Here is a 22,852-nt window from a genome sequence, read left to right as displayed (position 1 = left end):
ACCCAAACATGTGGAGTCCAAATAATATGCTACTATACAACCAAATGGTCATTGAAGAAATCAAAGAGGAAATTAAAAAATACCTGGAAACAAATGAAAGTGGAAAAATAATGATACAAAATTAATGGGATGCAGCAAAAGCAGTTCTAAGAGGGAAGTTTAAAGCAATACAAGCCTACCTCAAGAAATAAGAAAAATCTCAAGTAAAAAATATAACCTCATACCTAAAGGAACGAGAAAAGTAAGAACAAACAAAATTCAAAGTTAGTAGAAAGAAGGAAATACCAAAGATGAGAGTAGAAATAAGTGAATTAGAGACTAAAAGAACAATAGAAAAGATCAACGTAACTAAAAGCTGGTTCTTTGAAAAGATAAACAAAATTGATAAACCTTTAGCCAGACTTAGCAAGAAAATAGAGAAAGGTCCCAATAAATTAATTCAGAAATGAAAAAGAAGTTATAACTGATGCCACAGAAATGCAAAGGATCATAAGAGAGTACTATGAAGAAGTATATTCCAATATTGGATAACCTAGAAGAAATGGATAAATTCCTAGAGATGTACCATCTCCCAAGAATGAATCAAGAAGAAATAGAAATATGAATAGACTGATTATGAGTACTGAAATTGTATCAATAATAAAAAAGCCTCCAAACAAACCTAAGTCGCCTCCAAACAAACCTAAGTCCAGGACCAACGGTTTCATAGGTGGGCCATACCAAACAATTAAAGAAAAGTTAATACCTATTCTTCTTAAACTATTCCAAAAAATTGAAGAAGAAAGAATGCTTTGGATCTCATTCTATCAGGCCAGCAAACCTTGATACCAAAACCAGACATAGACACTACACAAAATATTACAGGCCAATATCCCAATATCCCTGGTGAACATAGATACAAAAATCTTCAATAAACAATTAGTAAACTGAATTCCATGATACATTAAAATGATCATACACCATGACCAAAAGGGATTTATTCCAGGGATGCAAGGATGGTTCAAGACCTGCAAATCAATCAATGTGATACACCCCATTAACAAGTTGAAGATAAAAATCATGATTATCTCAATAGGTGCAATGATGGAAAGCTGAAAGCATTTCCTCTAAGATCAGGAACAAGAAAAGGATGCCTTTTTTTTTTTTTTTTGTGGTACGCGGGCCTCTCACAGTTGTGGCCTCTCCTGTTGTGGAGCAACAGGCTCCGGACGCGCAGGCTCAGCGGCCATGGCTCACGGGCGCAGCTGCTCCTCGGCATGTGGAATCTTTCCGGACCGGGGCATGAACCGGTGTCCCCTGCGTTGGCAGGTGGACTCTCAACCACTGCGCCACCAGGGAAGCCCAAGGATGCCTTTTAATCAACATATTACTTGAAGTCCTAACCACAGCAATCAGAAAAGAAAAAAAAAAAATAGAAAGGAATCTAAATTGGAAAGGAAGAAATAAAACTGTCATTGTTTGCTGATATGACACTATACATAGAATATCCTAATGATGCCGCCAAAAAACTACTAGAGCTCATCAATGAATTTGGTAAAGTTGCAGGATATGAAATTAATATACAGATATCTGTTGTATTTCTATACACTAACAGTGAACTAACAGAAAGAGTAATTAAGGGAACAATTTCATTTATAGTTGCATCAAAAAGAATAAAATACCTAAGAAGAAATCTAACCAAGGAGGTAAAAGACTTGTATTCAGAAAACTATGAGATACTGATGAAAGAAACTGAAGATGATATAAACAAATGGAAAACAATTATATTGTGCTCATAAATTGGAAGAATTAATATTGTTAAAAAGACCCTACTACCCAAGACAATCTATAGATTCAGTGGAAACTCTTATCAGAATACCAATGGCATTTTCATAGAACTAGAACAAATAATTCTAAAATTTGTATGGAAACACTAAAGAACTGAAATAGCTAAAGCAATCTTGAGAAAAAAAGAACAAAGCTAGAGGTATCACACTCCCTGATTTCAAACCATAATATAAAGCTATAGTAATGAAAGTAGTATGGTACTGGCACCAAAATTGGCCCATAGATCACTGGAACAGAATAAAGAGCCAAGAAATAAATCCACACTAGTATGGTTAATTAATCTACAAGAAAGGAGGCAAGAATATATAATGGAGAAAAGACAGCCTCTTCAATAAATGGTGTTGGGAAATTTGGACAGCTACATGTAAAAGAATCTAACTGAACTACTTTCTATACCACATACAAAAATAAACTCAAACTGGATTAAAGACTTAAATGTAAGACCTGAAAACATAAAGCTCCTAGAAGAAAACATAGGCAGTACGATATTAGCAACATTTTTTTGGAATCTGTATCCTCAGGCAAGGGAAACAAAAGCAAAAATAAACAAGTGGGACCTAATAAAACTTAAAAGCTTTTTCACAGTGAAGGAAACCAGCAACAAAACAAAAATGTAGCCTACTGAATGGGAGAAGATATTTGGAAACAATATATCCCATAAGGGATTAATATCCAAAATATGCAAAGATCACATACAACTCAATATCAAAAAAACCATACAACTCATTGAAAAACAGGTAGAAGAATTGAATAGACATTTTTCCAAAGAAGATATACAGGTGGCTGACTGACATGAAAATATCCTCAGTATCACTAATCATCAGGGAAATGCAAATCAAAACTACAATGAGATAACACCTCATATCTGTGAATGGCTATCATCAAAAAGACAACAAATAAGTATTGGCAAGGATATGGAGAAAAGGGAATGGAACCCTCATGCACTGTTGGTGGGACTGTAAATTCGTGCAGCCTCTATGGAAAACAGTGTGGTGGTTCCTCAAGAAATTAAAAGTAGAACTACCATATAATCCAGCAATTTCACATCTAGGTATTTATCTGAAGAAAATAAAAACTCTGAGTTGAAAAGATATATGCACCCCAGTGTTCATTGTATCATTTTTTTACAATAACCAAGATATGGAAACAACCTAAGTGTCTTCCAATAGATGAATGAATTTAAAAGATATGGTATATAAATACAATGGAGTGTTACTCAGCCATAAAAAATGAAATCTTGCCATTTGTGACAACAAGGATGGACCTAGAGGTATCATAGTAAGTGAAGTAAGTCAGACAGAGAAAGAAAAATACACTATGATCTCATTTATATGTGGAAAAACTAAACAAAACAAAGTGAAAATAGACTCATAGATACAGAGAACAAACAGGTAGTTGCCAGAGGGAGATGTAGGGTTGGGTGAAACAAGTGAAGGTGATGAAGAGATACTAACTTCCAGTTATAAAATAAATAATCCTTAAGGATATAATACACAGCATAAGGAATATGGTCAATAAATATTGTAATAACTGTGTATGGGAAAAATGCTTACTAGACTTATTGTGGTGATCATTTTTGTAATATATGTCCATGTTAAATCAATATGTAGTACACCTGAAACTAACATAATAGTGTACATCAACTATTTCAGTAATAAATAAATTAATTTTAAAAGATTTATTATTTTTGCCATAAATATATTGTATTTTATTTTTAAAACATATCAAGAATATGGTAAAAAAATCAGTCAACTGAAGTAACCTGGAGGCTTCATCGTAGGTCTTTTACTGGGTAAACTATGGAAGAAACAATGTATTTGGTGATAGAATAATTATATTCATTCTTCATTATTGATAGTGAGGCTAGAAAAGGATAAACAGATAAAGAGAAGCAGAATTTGAAATGTAAGATCTTAGATGGTGATCAAATACCAATACTAAGCAAAGTGCGAAATGCAAAGATTATAAGCATAAAATTTTCAAATATCAATAAAGGAGAATCAAAGAATTAAAGAAATTATAATATTTTATTGATGCCATAAAGACAACCACATTGTGTAAAACTCTCTCCCTGTGTGCCAGAAAATTAGAAAAGAGTAAAGAGATCTTATTCCCCCTTTGGAGGACAAGAAGAGTTAGAGCCAGTTTGAAGTTTGGGCTGAATTGAAAGCTTTCCCAGGGAAGGGTTGGAAATTTCTTTCCACTGTCCTGACCTCTGCTAATCTTGGAACTTTGTTAACATGCTAGTAGAAAGGATCATGCAATATAAAACTAATTTTTCCCTTTTTATTCACTGTCTACTGAATTCCAGATGTCTATGTAATTATTTTCAAATATCACAGTTTTTTTAAGTTATGTTGTTTATTAACCACTGTACCTATTGGGTTGGCCAAAAAGTGCCTTTGGTTTTTAAGTAAAAATAAAAGACACATTTTTCATTTTCACCAAGAACTTTATTGAACAACATATTCACCCTTTTGTTCCACTACCTTCTGCTATTTTTCAGGCAACTTCATAATTCCATCTTCCCAAAAGTTTTTATCTTTTTGAGCAAAGAACTGTTCTAGGTGCCTTTTACAGTCTTCCAGGGAATTGAAATTTTTTCCATTGAATTTCCACTTCCATTACAAGTGTTTTGTAAAGACTGAAATAAATGGAAATCCACAGGTGCAATGTCTGATGAATATGGCAGATGACACCAAACTTCCCAGCCAACCTGTAACAGTTTTTGCCTAGTCATCAAAGAAACATGCGGTCCTGTGTCATTCTGATGGAAGATTATGCGTTTTCTAAAGCTGACTAATTCTGGACACTTTTTGTTGAGTGCTGCTTTCAGTTGGTCTAATTGGGAGCAGTACTTGTTGGAATTACTTGTTTGGTTTTCCAGAAGGAGCACATAGTAGAGGACTCCCTTCCAATCCCACCATAGACACAGCATCACCTTCTTTGGATGAAGACCAGCCTCTGGTGTGGTTGGTGGTGGTTCATTTCACTTGACCCACAACCTCTTCCATTCCACATTATTGTACAGTATCCACTTTTCATCGCCTGTCACAATTTATTTTTAAAATGGAATGTTTTTATTATGTTTAAGCAGAGAATCTCATGAGGAAATATGATCAAGAAGGTTTTTTTCACTTAACTTATGTGCAACCCAGACATCAAATCGATTAACATAACCAAGCTGGGGCAAATTATTTTCAGTGCTTGATTTGGATATTTTGAGTAGGTTGGCTATCTCCTGCATGGTATAACATTGATTGTTCTAAATTAATGTCTCGATTTGATCGCTATCAACTTCAACTGGTCTACCCGACTGTGGAACATTGTCCAGCGAGAAATTTCCATCAGGAAACATCGCAAACCACTTTTGACACGTTCCATCAGTCACAGCACCTTCTCCATACACTGCACAAATCTTTTTTTGCATTTCAGTTGCGTTTTTACCTTTCTTGAAATAGTAAAGCATAATATGCTGAAAATGTTGCTTTCTTTCTTCCATCTTCAATAAAACGGCTACACAAAAATTCACCAATTTTGATGTTTTTTAAAATGCACACTGATATGACAGCTATCACAGCTATCACAATACAATCTAACAAAATTGTTTCGAATGAAGTTAAAGACAACTAAGCACTACTAGAGCCATCTTACAGAAAAAAAACGAATGAACCTTTTAGCCAACCCAGTATCTTGAGGCAAGAACGTGGACCAATTAGGTGTGAGATCCCTTCCAGACCTCCTATGATAATAGATAGTACTGTCCTGGGCAAACTCCCCTATTATACTAAAAGCCAGAGTACTTTGGGAAGGTAACATTCTCTCTATAAGAATTTAAACATTGATAAATAGTGTATAACGTATGCTAAAAACAAAACATAGACATCATATAAGTTGACAGAAGAAGCCATTGCCTCCATTTTGTGTTAAACAAGCATGAAATCAATAAGTTATTTATAATCTATCCACATTATTGATCAGTATATTAAAATGGGACCTACAAGCTATCTAGCAAAATATAGTTACGAAATAATGCTATTTGGTAAAGTGGATTGGGGTAGAAATAAAAAATAGTTTATTCAATAACTCTCTTTTATCTCCATTTAAAGTAGCTCATTGATTACATTTTACACTTCAATTTATTTCTGTAGAACCATTCTTAAATACAGACCTCTTGATTGCTTGTTTCCACTTTCATTAGTTTCAGGTATGAATTTTCTCCATTTCATGTATTTCATATATGTGAATACACATGTATACTATATTTATATTTGGATACAGCTATATTTTGGTATATAATATTTTCTTTACATTTTGTTCTGAGCATATTTGACAATTCAATTTACTAAGCAGTCAAATTTCCTGTTAACTTTATTGAAGATTAAGGTGCTTCGTTTTCCTTTGTTTAGAAACTATTTTTAAAGAGCTTTATAGTGTGAAAGGACAATTTATAAATTATTATACACTGATGATTTATGCATTTATATTTACCTATCATTCATGTCTTCCTTAGCTCACATCTCTCTTGACCTGAATGCACAATTTCAGTGGAGAATATATCATACAATAAATACTGAATATTCATTTTAGAAGATTTGAGTGGAAATGCTCTTTCTTGTAATTCACAACACAAAAAATCTTTGTAAAAATTCACTGAAGACTCCAGCTGTGCTTTCATTTTGTGCCTTCCATATAATACTAAGGAAAAAATGGATCTTTGATACTTATTTTGAAGCAATGCATCCTTTACACATTCTGTAAATGTAGCTCTTGAGTTATTCCATAAAATTGGTCCTCTAGCAGTCATTTATTTAAAATATAAGTAAATTTTTTTAAAGATTATTTTGAGATTATGATCGATTTCTTTCTAAGAATGATCATAAAACTAAAAAAGGGTAAAATTGGACCACAGGGACTTCAACAACCATAGGAATCTGATCTTTCCCCCTCAAAAAAAGAGATCTAAACTTTGACATTGCCCTAGGAAAGAAAAAGATGTAAGAAAAAAAATAATTTAATATTTAGTGAAGTTTGTGCCCAATTCATGCCTTGTCATTCATGCATATGCAAGTGTCATTTCATTTTTCATATTACACTTTCTTTACAGTAAAGTACTCTTTTCTAATTCACAACTGTCCTTTGACCTGATACTTCTTTTATGGCTGCTTTCTCAGATAGGGTTTATGCAGGTTGCTTTCTGTTTCTTCATAGGACATTTTCTTGAAAAAAAAAATCAATTTCACAGATAAGTTCTCTTCACTTGTGTGTTTTCACAGCAAAAGTCATCAAAATATTGTCCCATTGCTTAAAACAAAACAAAACAAAACAAAAAGCTCAAAATAGGTATCTGGAAGCCATGCCATGACCTTAGTCATGTGGTACATTAAAGGTATTTCCCGAGTTGGAGATATTTCTGCATGCAGGATATAGGAATTATAGAACTGATTTAGTTTTCATGTTCTTTATCTCTCTCCTTCCCTTTTTTTTTTTCTATATCAGCTGTATTCTTTCTTGTTCTCTTAGAATTTAAGCTTCTTATATCAAATTTAGTTTCACATGAATCTGAGACTCTTGATATATGTCTCTGCCATATTTCTTCCCAGACACTTCTCATCATTGTCATTCACAAGGAATATTGAGTCGGATTGTTCATATCTATTTAGAAAGGCTGGCACAAAGAAAGGTATAAAGGGATTTTACCAAGTAGGAATTTATAATTGAATTATAATTAAATTAAAGAGTGTATACTTATTTTGAAAGGTAGAAATGAGAGAGGTTCCTGTCCTTTGTGGGTCCTTAGTCCTCAGTGATCACAGTGATCACATGGATATTCTCTTTAGATTTCTCTTTTAGTTGATGAATATTTTGGACAGCAGAGACTACTTAGCTGTCTTTGTAACTCTTGAGCTCAAGCCAGTTTGTGGTACATAAAATAATCAGTAAATGTTTGTTAAACTGAACTAAACTGAAAAGAACCTTTTGTAGTTAGCAAGCATTAACTGTAACCAATACTGTAATGTTTGGGACTGAAAAGGCTATTATAAAAATTTAAAAAATCATATTTTCCCTGTTGAGATATTAATGTCTGTTTAACTTGAATAGAAAAAAAGGCATCTTTTGGATGAGAAAGTGAGGTAATACAGAAATTAAATTTGCCATGAAATGATCCAGAACAATCTGTGTCATTCTAAAGTTTGTGCCAAATATGAAACAGCATATGAAAAACTGTTTCTTAAAATATGTCAACTTTCCCAGAATATGAAGTCATTGCATTTGGTACTAACTGATCGGCTTGCAAAATTCACCCTCTAGAACAGTCCTAACATCAAATGTGAGAGGTGTAAGTTCATGAAAAGCATTCAAAAAATAAAGCTTGTTTGTATAAATATAACAAAAATCTACAGACAAAAGATGAAGTAATGACCAAACAAGTCAACAAATCTTGCCTTATGAAATGTAATTTTTAAATGTACAAGCTTATGCAAAAATACTTCATCAGAAGAAAGAAGGGATAAATTCCATTTTATAATGACTATATTTTTGGAAAAATCTGTATGTGCTTATTTGATGATTATGTGAGTGATATATGGTCTTTGTAAAACCCTTAAACTATTCAGAAGGACTTAAAATTAAAAGTGAAAATCTCCTGCTAATCTACTTGCACAAATGTTACCATTTATAGTTTCTTATATGTAATTAAAAACTTTTTCATATGTATTAGCAAATAGTAAAATATAGAATTTTATTCATTTTCAATGTTTTATTTATAAAGTATGCAAATTTGAATGATATTAAATAGTTTAAAAAAGCTGGACATACATAAGCTTGAAATGTATCCATGAAATAATTCATTTTAACAATATTGATTCTTTAACAATATTGATATACAGAAATCTGTTGCATTTCTATACACTAATAATGAAATGTCAGAAAGAGAAATTAAGGAAACAATCCCATTTGCAATTATATCAAAAAGAATAAACTAACTAGGAATAAACCTACCTAAGGAGGCAAAAGACCTGTACTCTGGAAACTATAAGACACTGATGAAAAAAAATCAAAGATGACACAAACAGATGGAAAGATATACCATGTTGTTAGATAGGAAGAATCAGTATTGTCAAAATGACTGTACTACCCAAGGCAATCTACAGATTCAGTGCAATCCCTATCCTATTCCCAATGGCGTTTTTCATAGAACTAGAAGAAAAAAAATTTTTAATTTGTATGGAGACAAAAAAGACCCTGAATAGCCAAAGCAATCTTGAGGAAGAAGAAGGAGCTGAAGGAAGCAGGCTTCCTGACTTCAGACTATACTGCAAAGATACAGTAATCAAACAGTGTGGTACTGGCACAAAAGAAGACAGATAGATCAATTGAACAGGGTAGAGAGCCTAGAAATAAACCCATGCACTTATGGTCAATTAATCTACAATTAAGGAGGCAAGAATAGACAATGGAGAAAAGACAGTCTCTTCAGTAAATGGTGCTGGGAAAACTGGACAGCTACATGTAAAAAAATGAAATTAGAACATATGTAGAACACCATACACAAAAATAAAATGAATTAAAGACCTAAATGTAAGACCTGATACTATAAAACTCTTAGAGGAAAGCATAGGCAGAACGCTTCTTGACATAAATTGCAGCAGTATCTTTTTGGATCCACCTCTAAGAGTAATGGAAATAAAAACAAGAACACACAAATGGGACTCAAACTTAAAAGCTTTTGCACAGCAAAGAAAACCATAAACAAAACAAAAAGACAACCTACGGAATGGGAGAAAATATTTGCAAATGATGCAACAAAGGATTGATTTCCAAAATATACAAACAGCTCATATGGCTCAGTATCAAAAAAAACAACCCAATCAAATAATGGGCAGAATATCTAAATAGACATTTATCCAAAGAAGACATACAGAGGGCCAACAGGCACATGAAAAAATGCTTGACATTGCTAATTATTAGCGAAATACAAATCAGAACTACATGAGGTATCACCTCACTCCAGGCAGAATGGCCATCATCAAAAAGTCTACAAATAATAAATGCTGATGAGGGTGTGGAGAAAAAGGAACCTTCCTAAACAGTTGGTGGGAATGTAAATTGGTATAGCCACTGTGGAAAACTGTATGGAGGTTCCTTAAAAAACTAAAAACAGAGTTACCATATGATCCTGCAATTCCACTCCTGGGCATATACCTGGAGAAAACCATAATTCGAAAAGACACATGCATCCCTATGTTCATAGCAACACTATTTACAATAGGCAAGACATGGAAGCAACCTAAATGTCCATTGACAGATGAATGGATAATGAATATATATTATATATATATAATAATAATACAATAAGAATAATAAGGATATATATTATGTGTATATATAATGCAATATTACTCAGCTATGAAAGAGAATGAAATAATGCTATTTGCAGCAACATGGATGGACCTATAGATTATCATACTAAGTGACGTAAGCCAGACAGTGAAGACAAATATCATATATTGCTCATATGTGGAATCTATAAAAAAAAAAGATACAAATTTCTGTTTTATCAATATTTACAAGACAGAAGTAGACCCACAGACATAGAAAGCAAACTTATGGTTACCAAAGAGGAAGTGGGGGGAGGGATAAATTAGGAGTTTGAAGTTAACATATACACATCACTATATTTAAAATAGTTAACCAACAAGGACCTACTCTATAGCACAGGGAACTATACTCATATTTCGCAATAACCTATAAAGGAAAAGAATCTGAAAAAGAATATATATATGTCTGTGTGTGTATATTCAGCAGTAGTGCTACCCAGATTACATTGAGTGGTGGGAGGAGCCCATGGTGTTGAGCCCATGTAGAGGCTCCGTCTCTTCACCACCACTACTCCATTCTTAGGCCCATTGAGAAAGTACTAGGGTGCCCAAATAGAGAAGCTGGCAGACAGCTACTGGATAAGTAATCCTGTTTACCTGTTGTTTAGGATGTCTTCTGCAACTGATGCTCTATCAAGGTCATTTAGTGTGTTTCCAGGATGCTCAACCTTTGTGCCCACTCCCTCAGGCTCATCTAAACACTTCTAAGACTTTCTTATCGCTGATCTTCCAATCTTGCTCTTTCCTGGCCTCTGACCAGTCAAACCATTTTCCACTGTCCATGTGTTCATATATATCCTTACCTTTAGCCAGCTGTTTTGTTCAAATTGGATGACCAGATGCACTGACCCATGTTTTGCTCATTGAGAGAATTTCTCCTCACTACTGTGTTTCAGGCCCACCCTTGAATTGGGCTGCAGTGCAGCAGGAGTCTATTTTTAATCTTGCCTCAACATATCTAGTAGACATCCATGAACCAGTTCTGGGTTTTTCCTCTGTTAGCTGGCTGTAAGAAACTGTTCCATGAGCCCATAGGTGTAAGAAAAGTGTGAGTCATTGGTACATGGTAAACCTAATCATGAAGCTTACTTGGGTCTTCTAGACTTCCTTGGTTCTGTCCTAGGTATATGTGGATGAAGCGTCTCTTAAAAGATGTATTGTTGCTGGACCAGTTGAATCTTATGACATCTTTAGGTCTAATAGCATCTAGTTCATTTTGGACAGCTATGGTCAATGGTCACTTGCTATCCTGTGGTCTTACACTTAGTTTTTACCATCACTCAATAACATGCTAGGAACTGATTTGTAAATAGGATACAGTTCTCCACCGTAGGTAGCATGATTTCGATCCAGAACCCTAGAGATCTTTGCTGCAACTCTCCTATTGGGTCTTCCTAGAGACTCTACATAATGTTGATTATGTAGATTAACATAAATTCCTTTAAAACTGTGGATCTAATGGGCTCTGTGGCCCAAGTGGCGGGACTATTTGTACTTCGGCCTTGTTTTACTGCAAAGCCCTCTTTTGAGTCACGTAAGTGGGCTGAAACAGTATTTTAAAAACCCTCCAAGTGCTATGCTTCTAAGTGGTAGGAAGTGCAAGGTGCAATAACTCATTCTTTATCTTGAAAATGATATTTTAGCATACTGCTGGACTTCTAAACAATTGACTGATAAATCGGGACCTTGAGTCTTTGTAGTATTTATCACCCATTTTTAGGAGCTCATGTATGTTACTAGAACATTCAGAGTACTTGCCACTTTCTGCTTATCAGTTCTGTTTATCATGTTGTTATCAGTATATTGGACCAGTGAGATGTTCTGTGGAAGGTCCAGATGATCAAGATCTGTTCAGAATACACAAGTGACAGAAGAGAGGTGATTCAACATACCCCTGGGTGATGCCATAAATGTATCCTGTTATTTATCTCAGGTGCATGAGAACGGCTTTTGAGCCTCCTTCCTGATCGGTGTTTACCAGATCAGTAGCTCCATACCACATACTCTAGTCCGTGTTGCTCTGCCAAAAACACCATATTTAGCAAAAAAGCTGAAATTGGGACTAGTATTTAATTAAATTGTGGAGTCCACTGTCATCTGCCAAGGTCCATTTGATTTTTTATGGCCAGACTGGCGAATTAAATGGATTCTTAATGGGAAACACCTTTGCTGCATTTTTTTTAAGCCTTTGAGGTTGGCACTAAGCTCTGTCCTTCTACCTGGAATGCAGTATTATTCAGTATTGTTCTTGATTTCCTATCTTATCTGTGGTGGGGTATCTATTGTAGTCCCTGTTAATAGAGCCAGTTTAGATCCTGAATTTAGTAGACCTCAAAAGATCCTGGTTCCCCTCTCCTGCACTCTTGGAGGGAATGTAAATTGGTGCAGCCACTATGGAAAACAGTATGGAGGTTTCTTAAAAATCTAAAAATAGAGCTACTACAAGATCCAGCCACCCCACTCCTGGGCATATATCCAGAAAAGATGAACACTCTAATTCAAAAACATACATGCACCCTGATGTTCATAGCAGCACTATTTATGATAGCCAAGACATGGAAACAACCCAAGTGCCTATCAACAGATGATTGTTTTAAGAAGATGTGAGATAAATGTATATAGTGGAATATTACTCAGCCATAAAAAAGAATGAAATATTGCCATTTTCAGCAACATGCATGGACATAGAGAATGTCATACTAAGTGAAGTAAGTCAGACAAAGAAAGACAAATATTATATCACTTGTATGTGGAATATAAGAATAATACAAGTGAATCTATATACAAAACAGAAATAGATTCATAAACATAGAAAACAAACATGGTTACCAAAGGGGAAAGGGAGGGAGGGATAAATTAGGAGTGTGGGACTAGCAGATACAAACTACTATGCATAAAATAGATAAGCAACAAGGATTTATTATATAGCACATGCAACTATATTCAATATCTTATAATAACCTATAATGGAAAATAATCTGAAAAAAATATATGTAACTGACAAAAAAAGATCATGGTTATTTGATAAATGACACTAGGTAACTGTTGGGAAGGACTGACTACCCTCACTTACTATGGTATTCTTGGGTCTTTCCTTACAGAGATCTGATCTCTCTTTTAATTGATGAGTTCTTGTCTAAGAACTAGCTCAGGTATGAAATGTAGGTGAGAGATTGCAGCTTTTGATTAGTTCTATTGGGGCAGCTGATATCATTCTTCTGCTCATCCATTCTTTTTTTTTTTTTTTAAACATGTTTTTTGAAGTATAACTGCTTTACAATGTTGTGTTAGTTTCTGCTGTATAACAAAGTGAATCAGCTATACGTATACATATATCCCCATATCTCCTCCCTCTTGTGTCTCCCTCCCACCCTCCCTATCCTACCCCTCTAGGTGGTCACAAAGCACAGAGCTGATCTCCCTGTGCTATGCTGCTGCTTCCCACTAGCTATCTGTTTTACATTTGGTAGTGTATATATGTCCATGCCACTCTCTCACTTTGTCCCAGCTTACCCTTCCCTCTCCCTGTGTCCTCAAGTCCATTCTCTATGTCTGCATCTTTATCCATTCTTGATCTCTTTTGAATCTATCATGTATGTATGTATCATCTGAAGAAACTCCCTGTTTACTGCTTATTTGTCTTGCTCTTTGGAACCATGTTCTATTAGTCATCATGATAGTTTACTGTTGGGTCAGGGTACTCTGGATGCCATTTCAACCATGCTGCCAATTACAATTATTCCATGTACCTTGTCTCTGACAATTAAGTGCTGCCACCTGCCTCTGCAACTCTGGAATCTTGTCTGCCTTGTTGACACTGGGGAGCCAAGTTTCATAACACTATGTCCTGCCGTCAGCCTCAGCCTGCAGAGGACAGCCACTACTAAGCTTCTCAGTAATAATGGCATCTCAGTTTCCAGTGCATTCCTTATCACCGCAGTTAATGAAATGTTCTCTGGCCCCTTCCAGGAAAAGTCAGCTGGAGGGTTCTCCCATCGTATGTAATAGACACATTTTACCATGTTCATTTCTCTGGGACATTTGCTTCCTTTCCTTAGCAGTCTATCAGTTCTAGCATCTCAAATTTGTTTAATATAAGGCCATTATTTTTTTTTCAAGCTTCCAATATTCATCCAGCAGCATATCAGAACTTGCCAGGGCATTAAGCCCTGAGTCACAGAGCGTGCCCTCGTATCAACAGACTCTTCCTAATCCAGCTTTAAGGTCAGGTCCCCTCCTGGTTCAGGACTTGGAAGAGCCATTTCTAGGCATGCTGTCCTGGTTCCTACCAGTTCACATTAGCAAGGCCTTACAGCAATTTTGGTGAAAAAAATCCCTTTTCTCCTCAGTGGAGTTAACAATTCCCAAGTCAGGTTATGGCAACACAGCCCTAGACATTGGTCTTTCCATCTGTTTCAAAGAGTATTATCTTGAGGAAGACCTATTTCCTCGAAGATTATACATAGTATAATAACTTAATTTTTGTTTTCCTTTCTTAATGACTTAAAATTGATACTTAAAAATGTGATCTAAACATTATTTGGTGAGATTGAAAACATTCTCCAAAATGTTTGAAGTGAAAATGCACCTAAACCAGACTTATAATATTTAATTATTGACCTGTGTGTGAGTTTAGATTCTTAATTTCAAAATATGGAGTATTTTCCTACTAATAATTAGCACTTTCTGCTGAATGTTTTCTCACCAAGTAGAAACCAGGCTTACTCAGAATAGGGAAGCTGATATGTTGAATAACATATTGTTCACATTTGGCAGTTAACTACAGAGATGTAAAGTTAATAATATGCTTGCCAGGAAAGTTATAAATCAAAATGAAAAAAATTCTGACAGTGAGGACACAACTGGAACATTTTGACTAAGATAAGTAGTTAATCATCCAGCTGTGCTCTGAGGTAATAACTCATAGAATGTAAGAAGGAAACAAATGACCAATATTTTCCCATCATCATGGTTTTAGTGTACTGGGTTGACAGAATGCTGTTGGTAAAATGAGGAGACAAATTATGGGTAAAGGGAAAATGTTCTATTTATTTAAGGCATAAGTTGGATACTTTTTTTATTTTTACTGGTATGAAACATTTATAACACTCTACACTCTTCTTCAATAGGCTGGTGACCTTATAAACCCATTATATGATTACCAAAAGATTCCATAGATAAAATTCTTCCTTTTCAAGCTTTGTGAATCATGGCAATTGATAGATTTGTAAAAAGACTTAAGAGGGTAAATTATTTTTTAATGTTAAAAATCACTGACTTCTCATTCTATGCATCCTAGCCTGTGTAAGAAAACAGACAAATGCCTTAAAAGTATGGTCTAATATACTCTTATCCTGTCGTGATTTTATATTATGTGATCACATGTATTTTCATTTCTCATCTAAATGTTACATTTATAGGTATAAAAATAAACTTTATTAATTAGCATTGTACTTTTCTGAGGGAGGTTTTTTCTGATTTATGAGATTTTATTATTATTTAAATTTTATGAATATTTTAATAGATTTTTACAAATGCACTTAGGACCATTTAGAAATTGTGTCTTCAACTTCTGAGTCTAGCTCAGACTTTTATTTCATTATGAATTGATCAATCAACGAATTAATCACTCAATCATAAATATAGTGCTGGGTGTGATATTTCTCCGACAATAAATTTGGATGTGCAAAGTAGCTCTCTTTATTTTTTTGTAGCTCAACCTAAGCTTCGTTTTGAACTTCCACTCTATCTAAGGGCAGAAAATTTAATCTAGTCATTCTGCAGTACACTCAGTGGACTTACTTTCTCTCTGGCCTCTTTCAAAAAGTGAAAAAGTTTTATTCACTCACTTAGTTCAAGGCTCTCCATACCTCTTGAACCCCTTAAGTCCTCCAAGTATGCATGAAACCATCTCTGTTTTCTTACGCCAGTGCATCTTTGGAGCCGGTTAGCTTGCTCCTTCTCAAGGCTGCAGATGGGAAACAAAGAATAAGCTTTTAGTACTCAAATATACTAGAGATTCTATTTACACCTTCTTGGAGTGAGAATAAGGGAGCGCAGAGTCCCTTCTAAGAGACTCACGTAAGCATCTCACTGTATTATTCTTTTTAAAAGTTTCTTCCTAAATCAGAGAGCTAATTTCTTTCTTCTTCATCCTTCAGTTGTTTAAAGCACGTATTATTTTGTGCTCTAGATTGTAGACTTTCTTACTTTTTGCTGTCTCTATGTGGGCTATAAAACTTTCTTTGGAAGGTCAAGAGCTGAGAATTGGTTCCATCCTTTATTTTTTTCTTTCTGCATCTCTGCTGGAACAACTCTACTTTGAGAGTAAGTATGGAATTCCTTTGCTACCTCCTGATTTGAGGAGGGATATCCGTTAGCACAAACTGTGTCTGTGTGCAAGTTGGGGGCAGGAGGAGTAAGCAGAAGAGCAGCCACATTGGCAGGTAATTCACATGTTCATTCCACCACACAAATATTGATTTAGTGTTTATTACCTGTCAGATTCTTCTTTGGGTATAATGAAGGAAATGAGAAGATATGATCCCTGTTTGCAGGGAGCATGCAATTAGTGGAGGGAGCAAAGAACAAAATATGTGAAATAAAGTGCAATTCAAAAATACATAACACATAATTAAATATTAAATTAGGCAATTCATGCCCTATGGTGAAATTACTGTGCATGAGAAAGACTGGGTTGTGGTAGTGAATTTAGAGTTGGTCCTAAAAGTTGGTTGAAGTTTACTAAGAGGAGAAAACGGTTAAGGAAATTTAAGATGAGAGAAACGATGTGAGTTACAGCACAGAAGCAGGAATGAGTACTGTAAGCATGGAGGGAGCAGTGAAAGGATTGGTCTTTTTGGAAAAGAGATTGAGTGCTTGGAATCAGGTGAAAATAAGTTAGGTCAAAATAACTTGATATGCAAATTTTTCAAGTTGGCAGAAGAATTTAAGCTTTCTGCCACAGATAGCAGAAGATTATACAGAGGCATGATAAATGCTTTTTTAGAGGAGAATGTTGTAGAGGAGAATTCTCAGGAGAATGTTGATGTAATCCAAGTGTGAGATGATAAGTGCCCAGAAAAGGGTGATATGAAGTGGGAATGCAATGAGAATGAAAAAGGGAAAGAGAAGATAAGAGACAAATGATGGAAAGATCTGGGAAAAACAGAATGGGCTAATATACTGATATATTAACATAGTTTTAAGCTTCACATTGTGTTTTTCCCTTTTCCTTTTCCTATTCAAGTAAGTATTTGGTTCTGGGATCATTGTCTCAGGGAAGGGATGTGGCTGGTGGGAAGCAAAAAACTTGGCTTTTGTGTTAGAAGTCTAAACCTCATAATGGAGGAAGGCTTTGTGAAATTGGTAGAATAAAGTGAATGTGAATGCAAAGGAAAATGTGTTGGCTGGATTTGTGAAGGGAGAATTGCTTTGAGACTAGAAGGAAATAGATTGGGCAGGGAAGAGACAGCTTGGAAGGTTCATAGCATCCTAGAGATCTGACTGTACAGTTCTGCTTCCTGGCAATGCCTTTGAGAGGATGGGGTTTGGTAAACGCTGTCAAGGAAGCAACAACATGAGGCTTTTAGCAGATGGAGAATGGGAAACTTTGTGGACAGATTCCTATGCTCCAAGAATAGTAAGGAAGCTGCACGAGAAAGACCATAATTCCATGGCATGATGGACTTCTCAGTGGTAACCTTTATATGAGGAGTGACGTTAGAGCTGTATTAGTTTCCTATCTCCCCCAATTCTTAACCCTACAAAATCCTTTACTCTTCTTTAAACCTCAACAAAACCCTGGAGAATTGGGTTTCTTTAAAAGGATTCAAGTGGAAGCTTCAGCCTGCCTTACAGACTCATAATAACAATTCAATGGAGTAATGGGAAATACATTTGCATTTATTGCATATCTGAATTTGTGGGCTTCATTTATCCCTGCTACACTGGTGACAGATCCATTTTCTTCCATGTGAATACAAACCATCACTTTTATTACAAAAGGATTAATTCACTAAATGTTAAAATCTGTTTTGGAAAATACTTCAGATCATATATTTTCCTTTTTTAAAATATTCATTTTTTAACAAATAATTATGATAAGCTCCTAATGGGAGTCAGTCCCTAACAAAAGAAAACAATATACAGCACTAGCCTCAAAAAGCTTAGTCTAGTGAGAGAGGAAACATGTAAACAATGATTCTAACATAGGCTGTCTCAAATCCATTGTGGACTAATAATCCATTGTGGAATAGATTAGAAATAAATAAATCAATAATTCATAAATAAAATTCCTGTGTTCTATTATGCATACCAAATTATGAATTAAATCTGGTGGTTATATGAGAAGGGAATAGGTTATTCATAAAAACATAATATTACATAAGAATTCGTTGGGTAACAAGCTGGTTAGAACACTGTTCTTGGCTGGAGGAAGGATGGAATGATGGGGTGCATACTCAGATAACTGTAAAAATCTTCCTAACTTTGAGAAATTTGACATTTTGTTTTGAAGGCAGTGCATGTACATATATAAAACATGAAAGCAGGAGGGATTGGGGAAGATTAAGTTCAGTGTTTAAATAGCAGTTGTTGGAAATTCTCTGTAGGCAGTCAGGGAATGGGGGTGGAAGGCATTGAGAATGCAAAGGGAAAGGGAAGACGAGACGAATAACAAAAGGTAGGCAAATGTTGGAGATACAGTTTTGTGAATCATCTACAAATAAAATGCCATCAATAGAGTATCTGAAGTACTGAGGACTAGTCCCTAAGCCCTGGGAAATGCTCACAACGAAAGCCTTGAAGGGAGATCTCAGGGAGGAGGAGGATGAAGAGCCACCTGAGAGCTGGAAGGAGTGACCGATGACCATGTCAAGAATCAGGGTGACTGAGAAAACCATAATTCAAAAAGAGTCATGTACCAAAATGTTCATTGCGGCTCTATTTACAATAGCCCGGAGATGGAAACAACCTAAGTGTCCATCATCGGGTGAATGGATAAAGAAGGGGTGGCACATATATACAATGGAATATTACTCAGCCATAAAAAGAAACGAAATTGAGCTATTTGTAATGAGGTGGATGGACCTAGAGTCTGTCATACAGAGTGAAGTAAGTCAGAAAGAGAAAGACAAATACCGTATGCTAACACATATATATGGAATTTAAGAAAAAAAAATGTTATGAAGAACCTAGGGGTAAGACAGGAATAAAGACACAGACGTACTAGAGAATGGACTTGAGGATATGGGGAGGGGGAAAGGTAAGCTGTGACAAAGCGAGAGAGAGGCATGGACATATATACACTACCAAACATAAAATAGATAGCTAGTGGGAAGCAGCCGCACAGCGCAGGGAGATCAGCTCGGTGCTTTGTGACCGCCTGGAGGGGTGGGATAGGGAGGGTGGGAGGGAGGGAGACGCAAGAGGGAAGAGATATGGGAACATATGTATATGTATAACTGATTCACTTTGTTATAAAGCAGAAACTAACACACCATTGTAAAGCAATTATACTCCTAATAAAGATGTAAAAAAAAAAAAAAAAGAATCAGGGTGAGGAGACCTAATCAAACTTATAAGCTTTTGCACAGCAAAGGAAACCATAAACAAAATGAACAGACAACCTACAGAATGGGAGAAAATATTTGCAAATGATGTGACTGACAAGGGCTTAATTCCAAAATATACAAACAGCTCATACAACTCAACAACAAAACAACCCAATCAAAAAATGTGCAGAAGAACTGTATGTCCAAAGAAGACATACAGATGGCCAACAGGCACATGAAAAAATTCTCAACATCACTAATTATTAGAGAAATGCAAATCAAAACTACAGTGAGGTACCACCTCACTCCAGTCAGAATGGCCATCATTAAAAAGTCTACAAATAACAAATGCTGGAAAGGGTGTGGAGAAAAGGGAACCCTCTTACATTGTTGGTGATAATGTAAGTTGGTACAGCCACTGTGGAAAACAGTATGGGGGTTCCTCAGAAAACTATAAATAGAATTACCATATGATCCAGCAATCCCACTCCCAGGCATATATTCAGACAAAACTATAATTCAAAAGATACATGTACCCCTATGTTCATAGCAGCACTATTCACAGTAGCCAAGACATGGAAACAACCTAAATGTCCATCGACAGAAGAATGGATAAAGAAGATGTGGTACATGTATACAATGGAATACTACTCAGCCGTAAAAAAAACAAAAACAAAATAATGCTATTTACAGCAACATGGATGCAACTAGAGATTATTATACTAAGTGAAGTAAGTCAGAAAGAGAAAGACAAATACCATATGATATCACTTATATGTGGAATCTAAAATACGACACAAACGAACCTATCTATGAAACAGAAACTGATTCACAGACAGAAAACAGACTTGTGGTTGCCAAGGGGGAGGGGGTTGGGGGAGGGATGGAGTGGGAGTCTGGGATTAGCAGATGTAAACTATTATATACAGAATGGATAAACAACAAGGTCCTACTGTATAGCACAGGAAACTATATTCAATATCCTGTGATAAACCATAATGGAAAAGAATATAAAAAAGAATGTATATGTATGTATAACTGAATCGCTTTGCTGTACGGCAGTAATTAACACAACATTGTAAATCAACTATACTTCAATTTAAAAATAAAGAAAAGAAAAAAGAATCAGGGTGAGGCAGTTCACGGAAGGGGAGAGTCTCCAGTCAAGTGTCAAATGCCACTCCTGAGCGCTTGCAAAGAATCAGAACTGAGGTAGGCCAACCGTGTGACACAAGTTGGAAATTTTGCTGGTGAGAATAAAAGACAGACCCTTCCATGGTTTTGGAAGCTTGAAGTCTCACAATTTTCTTTCCCTTCTTTCTTCCCTCCTTCTAGTATGTCCCTTTTCCATTAGTTGTGTTTAGTTTCCTCAAGACCTCATTTTATCTTGATTTTACTTTATTTTCACCAAACTTATTTAATTTTTTGAATAAACAATGCTTGCACATGGCAACAAATTAAAATTCAAAAGCTACAAAAAGATACACAGTATATATTGTGTGTGTTTTTACACATACGTATTGGCCTAGTTCTTCCCCTAACAATTATTATGGGGATTTCTCTTATTATATCTAGAGAACTGCTTAGGTATTTTAAGGGCTGCAAATTATTTCTTGTGTGGATGTAGCGTAAAATATTCTACCAGTCCCCTGCTGATAGATGCTTAGGTTGTTTCCAAGTTCAAGGTCTGACAAACCATGCTGCATGAATATCCTTGTATACGATTCCTTGTGAACATGTGTGGGTAACCCAAATCTCTGTGGGTAACTTTCTAGAAATGCAGTTGCTGGTTTGTGGCTTGATCATTTTTATTAACATTAAGGCCTTAATTTGAAGTAGCATTTATTTTAGATAATGCGGTAGCAGAGGACATGTCGTTACCTCCAGAATTCAGTGTTTTTCAATTTGTTAGCCGGATGGAAATCTCTAGAGTGAATGAGACTCCGGAGAGAGAATCTCCAGTAGTGAGTAGCAAGGTGGAAATCCCATCAGTGTGGCAATGGCAGGAGTCCCAGGACTCTTATTCTGATATTAACCAGGATTTTAATTTTGTAAGTTTCCTGAGACATTACAGAAAGTCCTTTGTTTAAAATATTTCAAAGTCAGGAAGAGAAAACCAACTTGTAGTTCAGAAGGTAGAGAAATTAGAAACATTTGGTGAATTCGATTGCAGACACTGCTTGTGCTTACATGGAGATGTAATAACCAGGCGGTTGACTAGTCCAGTCTAATTCGGGTGAATAATATTTTCTCAGCAGTCTCCTGTCCACAGAATACCAAAAAGCAAGGGGAACATGCTGTAAAGTGCCTTGATGCCCAGAACAATTACACTCTGGAAACATTCTCTTGGCTGGATGAATGTGACCCATGACCACGGCTCAGTTCATTCCACAAACAGAATTAGTCACAAAGCGTATGTAGAACAACACTCTTTGCAGGACTTTCTTGTGTTGACTTTCTTAGTGCATGATTCCATGTTGGGCCCTCATCCCTTGGAATGAAATTACCTTAAAATAGCAGGGATGAAAAATAATATACCACTTTGCTTTACATAATAATACAAGTACCATTTTCCCCATGTGGTTATTGACTGTGTTCTTTTCAGAGCTATCTTATAAGTGAGGCCAGTCTAAGAGTCCATGCCTTTGATTTTAATATTTTTTACTATCTTAATATCATTTAAAAAACATGCAAATTATGGGTATCTTAAGAAACATATTGATCTTCAGTTCAGCCCTGTACTTAATGTGTCTTTCAGATCCTTCTTTGACCCTGTGAGAGAAAATTAATTACTTCACTTTCATGTAATACATATGTACCTCATTTGTTTATTTTTGTACCTGTTTCCACTTAGATCTCTACTCCTCAAAGTTAGGACTATTTTATTTTATTATGTATTCCTGGTGACTCTCAGAGTGCCTAGTTCATAGTAAGTGAAGAATAAATACTTTTAACATGAATAAATCAGCCAGCCAATCATAGGCCATGAGGTACCTTGATATGAAATCCAGTTTGGCTATTAATAATCATTTTTCTCCAATGGGTACATTTTAGCATTTGGTTTCCTTAAAATTTTTTTACTAATCTGTA

The sequence above is a fragment of the Leucopleurus acutus genome, assembly GCF_964270905.1.
Source record: "Leucopleurus acutus genome assembly, chromosome: 6".
NCBI classification, from domain to species: domain Eukaryota; kingdom Metazoa; phylum Chordata; class Mammalia; order Artiodactyla; family Delphinidae; genus Leucopleurus; species Leucopleurus acutus.
The sequence above is the reverse complement of the archived record's forward strand: the minus strand, read 5'-3'. Positions refer to the sequence as shown.